This window comes from Protopterus annectens, chromosome 8.part1, assembly GCF_019279795.1.
Source record: "Protopterus annectens isolate FY-2018-M chromosome 8.part1, PAN1.0, whole genome shotgun sequence".
NCBI classification, from domain to species: domain Eukaryota; kingdom Metazoa; phylum Chordata; order Ceratodontiformes; family Protopteridae; genus Protopterus; species Protopterus annectens.
The window spans coordinates 442,331,099-442,345,151 of NC_056742.1; positions in this window are offsets into that span (position 1 = coordinate 442,331,099).

Consider the following 14,053-nt stretch of genomic DNA (forward strand, 5'->3'; position numbering starts at 1 on the left):
TTCTTCACCTAAAACAGATCTGAGTTGTTCATTGGCCAGTAATATATTCCAGTGTCTGTTTACAATATCCCTAATAACATAGTAGTTTCGACCATATGTAGTAATAAATCTGATGGTTGATGTTCCGGAGTTACCAGAAGGGATATTATATTCCAATAATTTATTCCTTTTCATCTGTGCAGATCGTGTCCATGCACTTTTAATATCCAAAGGGTTATATCCCCTGCTGGCAAATCTCTGACTTAAATCAAGGCTAGCAGAGTCATAATCAGATTTGGTGGAACTCAGGTGTTTCATACGCATAAATTGTGACACCGGGATATTCCTGATAGTATGGCGTGGGTGCATGCTAGATGCATGCAATAAAGTATTGTATTGGGGGTATTTGCGGAACACTTTGGTGGCCAAAGTGTGATTTTGATTCCTTGAGATAGTTACATCCAAAAAGTTGATGCTCTGCATATCATAATTGATAGAGAATTCAATACCCCAGATGTTACCATTGAGATAGTCCACAAATTCATGCAAATAACCCACATCCGCACGCCATACCATCCAACAATCATCCAGGTACCTGCGCCAGATGTCCATTTCAACCAGGTATATATTGTGAGATGTGTCATAGATCATGCATTCCTCAAAGAATGCCATAAAAAGGTCGGCATAAATGGGAGCAAAAGATGCTCCCATAGCCGTACCCTGTAGTTGCCAATAACACTGACCTTGAAAATAAAATACATTTTTATTGAGTACATGTTCCGACATGCATATTAATAATGGATTGAATCCTGGTGAGTATAAACCTGCCTTATCCAACCAATATTGTAGGCCAATGTGGTATGCTGGTGTATAAGGCTTTGACATCCAATGAGCACATTAACCAACCCAGCTCCAATTGTGTATCCTCTATGATTTTCAGAAACTGTGTAGTGTCCTGTAATCTTGCCCTGATCAAACCTAAAAGAGGTTTGAGATATTGTGTTAGAAAAGCAGACAATGGTTCAGTTAATGACCCAATGCCAGAAACTATGGGTCTTCCCGGAGGTTTAGTTATTGATTTATGGATCTTAGGTAGTAAGTACATAATCTGCTTGCGGGGCTCCTTGACCAGTAGTTGTGTAACACATTTTTTACTGATAATGCCCTCTTCACATGCTAAATCCAAAAAAGAGCCAATTTCATGCTTGAAGTTTGGGGTTGGGTCTATGGCCATGTTCATATAACATGTTTTGTCCGATAATTGGGATAAACCCTCTTGAAGGTAATCACTCATGTTTTGTACCACCACAGCACCGCCCTTGTCTGCTGGTAATACCACTATATTACGATTGTTTCGTAGTTGTAGGAGGGCTGTGTTCTCCTGTTGTGATAAGTTATGTTTCAACATGGTATGTCCATAATTCTGAAAGTGTAAATCCCTGAATACTGACTGCATAAAGATTGACACATGTTTGTTCATGGGGGGCTGGAACTCAGATTTACCAAATCTGAAATCAGTTGATCTTTGAGATGTATCATCTGCAAAAAATAACTTAAGGTTAAGACTAACATCTGTAACTATATGATATTCATTAGAAAAAGCCAGGTATAAAATTAAGCCCTTTATTCAAAGACAGATGTACATTGGATAAATTTAAAACATTTTGGTTAGACTGTTCATCTTTACTTATGTTAAAAAGTTCTGAATTAAGCCCTCCAGGGAATGTTCTAATGGATCTTTTCTTGTGTTTCCTACCTCCTCTGTGTTTCGAACCATTTCTAAAGGGATATTCTTGTTGTATGGTGAACCCCTATCCCCTGAGCTATCATGATCTGTGAGAGAGGAATCCTCTCCTGAAGTACTATTGTTGAACCCATCCCTGTTTTTTAGAATTGATCTGGGTCTCTTCCTAGTGACCAGTATCCGCAAATCTGACTGAGCGATTAAGCTCAAAGGGCCCCTCTGATAGTCAGAATAATCTCTATGGAATTTTTAATCTTCCTTTCTTTGATAGTTTTTTGGTTTGTCAATTCTCTGGATAGCTTTTTAATGTTATCCTGAAATTTAGTTGAGGACTCAAATTTTTTACAGTCAGAACACATTGTTTTGACCTCCTGGATATTTGCATCCACCATTCTCTCATAATATTGTAAGAGGACATTCACAAATAACATGGACCCTATTTGCAAAGCTTCCTTCCAATCACAATTCAACTTGTCATCCGGTCTACCTACCAATGGTTGGAGCCTTATTCTTAAGCCCCTTGGGGCAATATTTCTATTAGAATATGCTCTGAATAATTTCAGATGCCATATGTTGGATCTCAAAGTCTTGAGTCCTTTGGTAAGAGAATGGAAGGACATTTCACAGTCAGGTGATATTTGTTGTTCCATATTACTTTGATTACTGTCTGGTGAGGTATTGATCCCAAACACTCCAATATCCTCCCGATCGGCACATAATTCAGATAGTATACTTTCTAGGTCCATGCTGTGAAAGACCAATTTATAAATGATTAATAAAGGGAGAAAGGCAGTTATTGCCAAACCCAGAAAAAACTAGAAAGTTTGCTCCAATTTGTAGCTGAGGCTACTCAGAGGCTCCCCCGCCGCCACAAAATTGTTCCCAGATCAATACACTGTCCTGCGGAATCAGGAAGGAAAGTATGGGGAAAGGGTTCAACAATACACCAGTGTCCCTGGGAAGGTGAATGATAAAGCCTGACCAGAATAACACTGTCAAATACTTATCTGACACATATATAGCTGGATAGGAAGACAGAAAATGAATGTATTCATAACATTCGAAATACTAATATCAGAATAATAGGTCCTTGTTAAAATAGATAAAAATATATCTGAAAGTTGGACCCAATTGTGTTAATCCGTATACACCCAGTGTACAAATAGGCATCTATCTATGCAGCAGACTGCACCATTAGAGTGGAATAACCACTACTCAGGTTTAATGATAGTATATTTTCCAATCCACAGACCGATATTATCTCAATCAAAAAATCATCCAATCTACAACTTGTTAGTTAACCAAAACTATCAGTGGATGGATGATATAATTAGAATGTAAGCTAGTATCCCAGCAGCTTCCTAATCTTGCAGTGTGGATCCGACTTACATGTATAAAAACATTACTGAGACCATACACATACCAATATATATGTGTGTATCTGTCTTATAAGCCAGGGCATATAGTTTCCCCCCTGTCAATAATTCAATCATATAATGTTCCACAAAATACAAGTTTGTGAAGTCAATATGTTCCCTAAAATCTATCCAATCCAGGTGTAACTATTATCATAAAATTCAATTGTACAATGATCGAACTCGCCCTGTAATCACTTAAGAAACTTCTAGTCTGTGATAGATTTGTCTAAGGTGAATAATGCCTGGTAGTACAGTGTCCACAAGCATGAATGTTGATTACCAAACAGATAATTTAAATACCATGTGTACATTCATAGTATCCCAAATTCTTTAGTATTCAAATAATGTCTGCCTATTATAGAAATACACCAAAAATAGAATATATTCCCCTGAATCTATTCAGTCCAGGTCTAAGTATTACCATAAAATTCAATTGTAGAGCGATTAAACTTGCCCTGTTGTAACTTTTGAGACCTCTAATATGTAGTGTATTCTCCTAAAATGGTTGATTAGTCCCTGGTAATACAGCGTCTACAAGCCTCAATATTCGTTACAAAGCAAAAACATGTATACATTCATGATGTCCCAAATTCTGTAGCATTCGAATAATATCTGCTTTTGGACCAAAAAGGAAATATTAGAATATAAATGCAGTTTGGAACATTCCTACAAAATCCTGAGTCATGGAAAAAACATATATTTCAACCTGATATATCCCCCCTGACTTGCTGTCCAAATGAACAGTCGGTTCTAATGGTTTCCCTCAACTGGTTATACAAAAAGCAAAAATAAAATATAGGATTCCCACATAGAAACATACACTCGTTCCTTGAGAATATATGTCTGATAAGCACAACAATGTCCTATTTTCATACACAGTATGGTAAACTCATATACATTAGATGCCAAGCTTTGAATTTGTATATACACATAGAGTTATAGGTAGGATTTAGTTCCGAAAACAGGAAAATAGTCCCAAAAATGAGAGTTCTTGTTCCAAAACGAAATGTCATTCAATCCATCTGGTAAAACATCCGTATAGACCGATATCCAGTCTGTTAACAGATAGATAATAGTTCCAATCACAAACACTCACTGAATTGCAGAGAAATGTCCCGAAAATATGTAAAACATATCTCGTTAGCTTAAATCATATAGAACATGAATAAAGTACCAGTTACCAGATTTTAGTCCCACGATTTTAACAGTGCTGTCGTTGGATGGCGTAAAAACGAAAAAAGAATTGTTGGATTAGTTTACCTGTTCGCGCCCGTACAGTTCCAATCACAAACACTCATTAAATTGCAAAAATATGTCCCGAGAGTATGTAGACCATATCCCGTTGCCTTGAATCATGTAGAACATAAATAAAGTAGCAGTTACCAGATTTTAAAACGAATGATAGTTGTTGGATTAATTCACCAATTCGTAGGCCCTATTTCCAAATGCACATAGTTCACCCCATCCATAGATGAAAGCAATGTAATGAGCCAAGAAACATAAAACACCATCCATTAGCAGGAAAAAACATCCATTGTTCGAATTACAGTCTCCTATCCAGCTACATACATACTGGATAAAATAAATGTCTGTAGCACTATCAGGAGAGGTTCCTCTATCACAGAAAATGGCGCTTCAACTGCTGGTCCCACAGCACAGTTCAAGAATCAAGTTCAAACCAAATACTATGCACGTGGGGGATGCAAGGCCCAACCAAACTATGAAAAAACAAAATTGGCCAGCAATGTTGCAGTCAAGTATGCAGCCAAATACCAGATAGTGAATTATCAGACTTTTATTACAGAAAACAAACCGGTTTCGGCAACTTAATGCCTTCTTCAGTGTTATTCAAACAATCAATGTTGTAAAGATAAAAGATGCTAATTGAAAATGACCATAGCATTGTCTTGAGTGTAGAATTTAACCTCTAAACACGACCATTAGTCTGGGGATGGTAGGGGTGGTCTTTAGGTGCTTCACCCCACAGTACTTCCACAGACAATTCAGCAGGTCCGACATGAAACTGGCACCTCTGTCAGTCACTATTTCTTTTGGAAAACCTGCCCTGCTGAAAATCTCTAACAAAGCATTTGCCCACCTTTTCTTCCTCAATGGAGGACAGAGCCACTGCTTCAGGGTATCTGGTAGAATAATCTATTACCACTAGGATATACTTTTTCCCTGTGGAACTTGGGGTACTCAGAGGCCCCACAATATCTATAGCTACCCTCTGAAATGGTTCCTCAATCACAGACAAAGGCATCAAAGGAGCTTTCACCTTCTCTTCTGCCTTGCCTACCTTCTGGCACTGCTCACAATTCCTACAGTACCCTGTTACATCTGTGGAATTCCCATGCCAATAGAACTTCTACATAATACATCTCATTGTATGTTTTATACTCATATGACCTGCAAAGGGAATATCACAGGCCATGGTTAAAAGTGCCAGATGGTAGGATCTGGGTGCTACCAACTGCTGTACTCTCTCTCCCTCTAGCCCTCCCTCAGGGGTCCACTCTCTATACAGTAACCCTTTATCCCAGTATACAGATTCCCCCTTCCCTTGAAAAATCAGGTGCCTCACTAGCTACCTCTCTCAGGCCTTGTAATGTAGAGTCTGCCAGCTGAGCCAGTCTCAACTCTCTCTTTGTAACCCTTTCCCAGCTCCCCTTCCACAGGAGGCCTGGTATCCTCTGACAGCAGTGCCTCACGGTCAGCCTGGGTACTACTACTACTCACCTTTGCCCTTTAAGTCACTCTACCCAAGGGAACACCAGTACCTACAAGCAGATGCGGCTCACCTTCAGTCTTACTACTACATGGTAGCTCCCTCCCTGAAGTAACCACCTCACCAGTCCTGGCTGCAAGTGTGCAGTCTGTCTGGGTCCCCCCAGGTTACCAAACCCACATGCTTGTCTCCAAGCCTGATTGGGTGTAACTGCATGAATACACAGTACTCTATTATCAAAATCATTCCCTATCAGGACATCTGCAAGGATATCCTCAAACACACCTACTTGCTGGCTTCCTTTTACACCCTCCAATTAAGGTGAACCCTAGCCAAAGGTATTGGGAATGAAGTTCCTCCTAAAGCTCTGACTGGAGTAGACTGCCCAAGCAAAAAGTGCTCCTCTGTAACCATTGCAGGCTTCACAATTGTTAAGGTCAGAGTCTGTCTCTCTTAGCCATGGCCTCTTTCCCATTCACTAAGATAGGATACAACCTCTTGTGGTAGTTTGTTACCCTTGTTGTTTTGAGACAACCTACGGTTGGCATTTTGTCAGTCACACTTACTGGCTCTCCCATCTTTTGTTCCCCACCTTGCCTCCGTGCACATCTATATGCTACATGGGCCCACTTGTTGCATTTAAAACATTTAATCCTTGGTCCTGGACGTGTACCTGGACTAGTGGCTTCCCTTGCTGATGGCCTCTGTTGGGGCAGTCTGGGCTGCCCACCATGGGTTCCTTTAGACCCATTAGCAGCACCTGGTGCCACTTTCCTGTGCAGTGATGCCCTGCTTGCTAGGTATAGGTCTCCCTCCTTCCCCAACTCATCTGCAGTAGTGCACTGTCTATCAGCTAACCAGATTCTCATGTCCTCAGGCAAAGTGCTAAGGGCTTGTTCCCTCACCAAAAGGTCTGCCAGCCCTTCAAAAGAGCTGACCTGACATCCACTCACCACCTATGAAAATAAGTTCTTAGTTCAGCAACATATTCACACACATTTTCATCTGCTTTGTGTCTATGCTCATGAAACTTTTGCCTATAAGCTTCAGGTGTTAACTTAAAAAAATTTAGCAAACAGTTCTTTACAACATTATAATTTAAACAATCAGTATCAGACAGTTTAGAAATTACAGTTACAGCTTTACCATGGAGTAAGGGGGTCAGGAACTATACCCAGGGCCCTTGGTCAACATTATACTGTTTACCATAACCTCTCAAACATATGAAACTATCAAAATTATCCCCCTCTGTAAATTGTGGAAAAATGTACCGACTTGTGTTGCTTCTGGGGTTCAGTTACTCCCTTCCCCATTACCTCCATCACTCTTGCGAAGAGTCAGCATCTCCTTTACATGTTGACTTTGCCTCTCCTTCTCCACAGCCTTCAGCCATCACAGTTTCTCATTTTCCTCAGCCTCAAGACATCTCAGTTTCTCTGCTGTTTCTATTTCCAAACCATTGGCCTCCAGCTCAAGTCTAACTCCAGATGGATTTTTAAGTCCTCTCTGAAAAGGTTGAGCTGTCCATTTTATGAGAGTTGTACATCTCCATGGCCAGTCTGATTGTCCTCCTGGTTGCTATTTTGCAATGCAGCTTTGACTAAAGCTGCAAACATGTCTGCTTTAGTCAGGTTGACATGCATTAGTCCTTTAGCCTGGCACATTTCAGCCAAATGACTCCTCCTCAGCTTACCATACTCCTCTGCTGACATGCTTGCCTGCTCTCCCTAACTAAGCTAACAAAAAAATAAAAGAATTGTGATATGAACTCAAAATGTTCACTGTGTGGCTGATTGAGAGTACAAACACCTTCAGTGACCACTGTACACAGGCTACAGGAATTAAATAGCCACACCACTACAAGCCAATTAATACGTGATGTGGATATCCCACCACTGCCAAACAATTAATATGTGATGCCCCTGCATTGGTCCAGTAATCAAGGAGCCTCAAACCTCACCACTGGCAACAGTGAGGGACATGCACAATTGGGAGGATGACAAGTACACACACACAAAGTATAATGTCCCTTAAGAGCATGCAGATATCACAGTCAGTCTGGGGGCTGGTTTATTCCTCTTTCTCCAGATCCCCAATAAGACTCCCCACTGGCACAGCTTTAGGGTTAAGATCTCAACTGAGAGGTCAAGCCAAGATCTCCAGCACCGTCTCTGTCCAACCAGTGCTTCCTGTCCCTGCCCAAGTAGCTGACACACACACACTTTGAGATTTTATTTACATACAAACACACAGACACTCCTGGAGAAGGCTGGCACAGGTTTACTAGCTATGCCCCCTTCTGCCCAGACTAGATGGTAGTTATCACTGCCACCAACCCTTCTATCAGCTACTTAAGGCCCTTACAAAGGGTGACCAATCCTACTGTGTAATGTTACTATTATCCAAATGGTAAGTGTGACCAAGAGCAAGGCTATTTAGGAGTGGCCTGTAAAGTGTCACTAAATACATATGCAAGTACTCTACGAGCTTAAATATCTCTCTCAAATATCAGCCACAAAGATAGGTTTAAATATATTTAATAATAAAAGAACAAGGCAATACTCAAACACAGTACTTACAGATTTCAGAATCACAGAAAATATTTTAAAACAACATTGCAGGACAGTCTCAAATAAATACAGAAAACATCTAAACTAATCCTTACTATATTTCTATCTCTAAAAGAAATTACTGTACCCTAGTTACTATTAGCAAGGCAAATGCAGATGATGAGTGGATGTTTCTAGGTCCAAGACAAGATACAAAATGCAAAGTCTGTCTCTGAGAGAGTTCTTAAATTACTATCAAACATTAGTGCTGGGTTAGCTTGGATGACATCACTGTCAGCTGACTTTGGTTCCCAGGTTAAACCCCCATTGTCAAAGTACAAGCATGTTTAGCACCTCTTTGTGAAGAATACATATCTTTCAGAACTGTGCAGTTGATAGGAAGTCATAGAGCAATAAAAACACTTTATATTTTAAACATAATAATTACTTTTCTACAAAACAGAAAAATATTCTAGCTCTAGACATCCTGTCTCCTTGCTGCATTAACTAACTTTTATAGCACATCGTAAAACACTTTTAATTTCAACTTATTTTCTTGAAGTTTTGCAAGTTAACTCTATATGTTCCAGCTTCTGCTATTAAAATATACATTTGCACAGGTATATAATTTATATACATTTCTGTTATTTTCCAGTAGGGTACACTGTGACCACATTCTTGAAGGTTAGTGCATAACATACAGTTCTGTATAAATCATATCAATATTTACAAATTACATGATTATCCACAAAATTCCAGATAGCTGGGTTGGCAGTGTTACAATGTGTATACTTCTTACTTGTGTGAAAGTGATCACAGAGCACCATAGACTACTGCTAATTCACAAACCCAGTTCAACACCTCAAGGATATGATAATGCATGTGCTAATATTCTGCCTTAACTAGTGCAATTGAGCTTGCCAGCACTGTATTTCAGGCAGAAAGTAACACCAACTTACAAATAATGGTTTAAGTTGCACAACATCTGTATTAAATTTTGACAAGTTGTCTGGATTTCAGAGTAGTGCAATTGAGCTTGCCATCTCTGTATTTCAGGCAGAAAGTAACACCAACTTACAAATAATTCTTTAAGTTGCACAACATCTGTCTGTACTAAATTTTGATAAGTTGTCTGGATTTCAGAGTAATGTTGACTCAAAGTCAATCTGTTAATGTATGTCTGCACTACAATGGTTTTGCTTGCACATGTGCGTTACAATTTTGAGTAACCTAGTCACACATAATCCATCAGTGTTATTTTGCAATGCACTGTCCTACTAGGAAGTATGTGCTTCTATTGTCAATACACACTGTGCAATCATCCTGGAATGAAGCGACAGGAAAGCTTGATTGATCATCCACTAGTTTACAACTGTGACTGGCATCCCATACTGTGAAAAAAGTACGTCTCACACAGTAAAGAAATGTACATGAAGTACAGTATGTAAATCTTAGCAGAGAAGTGTCATTGCATGCCACAATCACAGTGGTGTTACGCTAGCCTGTCCACACATATGCATATGTCCTAAAACCTGTGATGCATAGTACCATCTCTTCCAGTGAAATTTTACTAATTAAAAAACTGCTTTTTCACATTCTTAAATTTAGTCTTCTGTGCAACTTGTGACTAATACCGTGCTATCTAGATTGTGTAACTAGATAGGTAGGAGGTTCAATTCTCACCATGGGGAGCGTGGTATAGTGACAGGTAAGTAATGCCCCAATGTCAAATGTACTGTGTCCACTTCCAATGAGAATACATTTAACTTTGTACACAACAGCCCCAGCACTTTATCCCACTTTTAACCGAAAAATCTTCTCTGTAGCACAGTGATGAGGTCATTGTGTCAAAAATGTACTCTCTCCCCTTACAAGTCGGACTTTTCCTGTGGAGCTTGTGACTAATACTGTGCTCCCTAGCTTGTATAACTAGATAGGTAGGCGGTTCAAAACTCACAGTGGGTAACCTTGGCTGTGGCTTCAATTTCAGTTACATATAGCTTCCTGAATGGCCAAGTTGCATCAACTTCCACTCAGTGGAAAAATTTAACATGGAAGATGATGCCCCCATCCCTTTATTCCACTTGTACCACAAGCATCTTAGCTCCATCCCATTAATCAGGTCAAACTGTAACACAGTTCTGCTGCAGCAGTAGCTGCCAAGTCTGTGCTGTATAGATTATATAAATAGGTAGGGAGTTCAAATCCAGCATTGGATAGATGTCACTGTGTGTACTGTCATGTACAACTGTATACATGACAGCACCCCTTACATAAAATTTCACTTAGCAGACATTTTCCCTGGTAGAGGATTACTTTATAGATTTGTATTACCCCCAGACAATAAACATTTTTGGAAACACAATGCTTACATTATGCTATCAAAACAGAACCACATCAAAGTAGTCATATGAGTTACCTTGTGGTGCTAGCTGTTGACACTGTGCTCTCTGGATTGCATAAGTACAGAGGGAGGAGGCTTGAATCCTGCAATAATCGACTACTGTCCATAGCTGCTTGCCTGTCATGTTGTGTAGAGAAGGCTTGTAATGTTAGTAGTATGTGCAACTGTGTAGTGTCACTGTGCACTTCAACCACCTTCATGCATTGCTAGCAGACCCATCAATGTATGAAACAATGGTGATGTCATTCATTCAAATGTGCACTGTCACAACTGTAACAGAACATCCTGTGTAGTGCTTATGATTCAGGCAGTGCTGTGTTCCTTGTGATATTACATAGTCTGTTCAAGTCCATCCATTACTCCATAGACTCACTTATGTCACCATATCTGTGAAAGTAGGCAACTGTTGTCAGATGGCTATCTGCTGTGTACATGTATGGATGGGGATTTCTATTACAATCATTTCTGCTCATTTTTCACACAGCAATATTTTTGTTGATTATGCCATGGGATGACATCTGACTTTCCTATGAGAACTACTAAGGCTTTTCCTGTGGCATGAGGACATGAGCCTATGTTCTGCATTCTTGTGTCTTAATAAGGCATGAGTTTGAATCTATGGTTATCCACACATTGTGCATGATTGCCATTCTCTCATCACAGTGACAAATGTATTACACATTTTCTCTTTCCAGGTATACCTAGCAGCAGGCAAAGTTGAGAGAGAAATACACATATAGCAACACCATTTTAAAGAAATGACAGGCTCACTTCTACCTTGCAGCAATAAAATGATGCCACAGCTTCAAAGACAAAAATATCTGACACTTATACCACCAGTGGCACTGTGGTGCATTCATTCTTTCCAATATCCCTACCTTTGGTCATCACATAGGTGGTTTAAACCCACACTGGCTGACTGCAAGCATTGCATGTCCTACTGCTGTTGTGCATGAATGATATCCAGAAGTGTTATAATGTGTAAAATTACAGTGGGAGGAAACCCCCCCCCCCAGCCCTGTTATCTCATACAAATTGCAACACAATCATATGATGTAATGATTTCACATAGGTGGAATCTTACAGTTTTAAGACTTCAACTGTGGCACACGTGATTTATACATGTTTGCACCTGGGCTTACAGAGATTGTTCAACTGCAGCAAAGGGTAACATTCTATGAATGTACTGACATCATACAACTACTACACTGTTATTATTCTAAGATTTTATTATTACTGGAAATAATACACATGTGCATTGTTTACATGATGTTATGGCAGTGTTCACTATAATGTTTTGTGAGCAAGCCCTGTATAATCCAGTAGTAGATGGTATTTGTCGCTCGTCTAGTCAGGATGTAATAAACTATGCTGTGGGTTCTGTTCAGGCAACTTTGTGTAAAAACACATCCAGGATTGAGGCTTAATAACTTTAACTTAGGTAAACATTTATACAAACTATTACATTCATACATGCTCAATCTCTGGCTGCACTCTCAAAATGGCACTAAAGCTAGCATGTGCTTGCTATTTATATGTACAGTCAGTCCTTGAAACACTTCTTAAAGATACAGCGCACATGCTCTGTTCTACAGTATTTATAAACAGAGACCTTCAAGCACTGCAAATTTTGATTGCTATTATATTACTTTTTATGATGCATCTGTATGTAAAACATATGCTTGTCTAAGAAAGAATGCTTCCTGAACAAGTGGGCTCTAATAGTTCTGTTGTTTTTAGCTTTAGGCCTGAAGAAACTAGAACTAATAGGCAATGTTGTACTGGTTTGATTGGACAGAAGTCTCTGAGCAGGCAAGCCAAGTATATCATCATGGGCTATGTTTCTGAAATTGAGTAAATTCAAAAGACATCGATATTGTCATGCTTTGACCTTTCAAGTAATTGCTTTTCACTCTGTACTGCCCATTCAGCTAGTCCATTTGACTGTGGATATTCTGAACTACTAGCAACATGTACAAAGTCCTATTCTCTTGCAAATTTCTGAAACAACTGACTAGTAAATTGAATACCATTGTCAGAAATAACTGTGGAACTACCATGGACTGAGAAATGATGTTCCAGCTTAGTGATAGCAGTGGATTTCAGGTTAGGGTAGTAAATCGATCTCAAACCAGCTCGAATAAGAGTTTACCAATACTTAAGGCTGATTGTTCTACTCGAATATATCAGTGGCTTCTGTTGACCAAGGTAGTTCAGGATCTTGACTTAGCTGAAGTGATTCTCTTTGCAAATGCAGTTTAGTACTACTGCCTATTGAACAAGAAGAAAGTACTTTATCAATGTCTTTTGTTAGAGAAGGCCAAAATACTAGTTCTCTCGCCCTTTTGGTAGATTCAAAACCTGGGTGACCACGATGCAAAATCTGGACATAGTCATGTTGTAAGGAAGCAGAAACAATTATTTCTAGACCTTTGAAAATAGTGCCATCTTTCATCAACATCTCTTCTCTGTAAGGAAAATAAGTTTGCACTTCAGGTGGTACACTAGACTGCTTTGACAGCCACCCAACATTAATGCAGTGACTGAGCTTTTGCAAAATTAGATCAGTCTTTGTATGATCTCTCAGCTCAAGTCTTGTGGTAGAAAAATTATGCACTTCCATTACGTTAAAGTCAAAATTCTCTGCGTCAAGCTGTTCTGTTGTATTTCTGGGTAATCTGGATAAAGTATCAGCCAGATAAAGACGTTTGCCTTTAGTATAGATCAGTTTGAAATTGTACTTTTGCAATTTCAGCATCATTCTTTTTAATCTTGCTGGAGCTGAATGCATAGGCTTCTTTAGAATAATAACTAGAGGTTGGTGATCAGTTTCAATCTGAATAGCTCGAGTATAGACAATCATGAAACTTTGAACATGTTTGGGTAAGGGTTCTAGATGCATAGGCTACTGGTCTGCCTTCTTGAAGAATAACTGCACCAAGACCAAATTTTGAATCATCACAGGAAAGGGTTACTGACATCATAGTATCTTAATATAGGTAGGGTGGCAATTTTCCACTTAAGGTCTTCAAATCTCCCTGCTGCTGTTCCAACCAAGACCATGCAACATTTTTGCAGGTCAGCTCTCCCAAAGGTGCTGTCAATTCACAGAAGTCTGGTATAAAGTTGCCTAAATAGTTGATCACGCCAAGAAAACACTGTAGAGTTTGAACATTATCAGGTGCTGGCACCTCAAGAAGAGCTACTTGCTTGGATGGGTCTGGTCTCAAG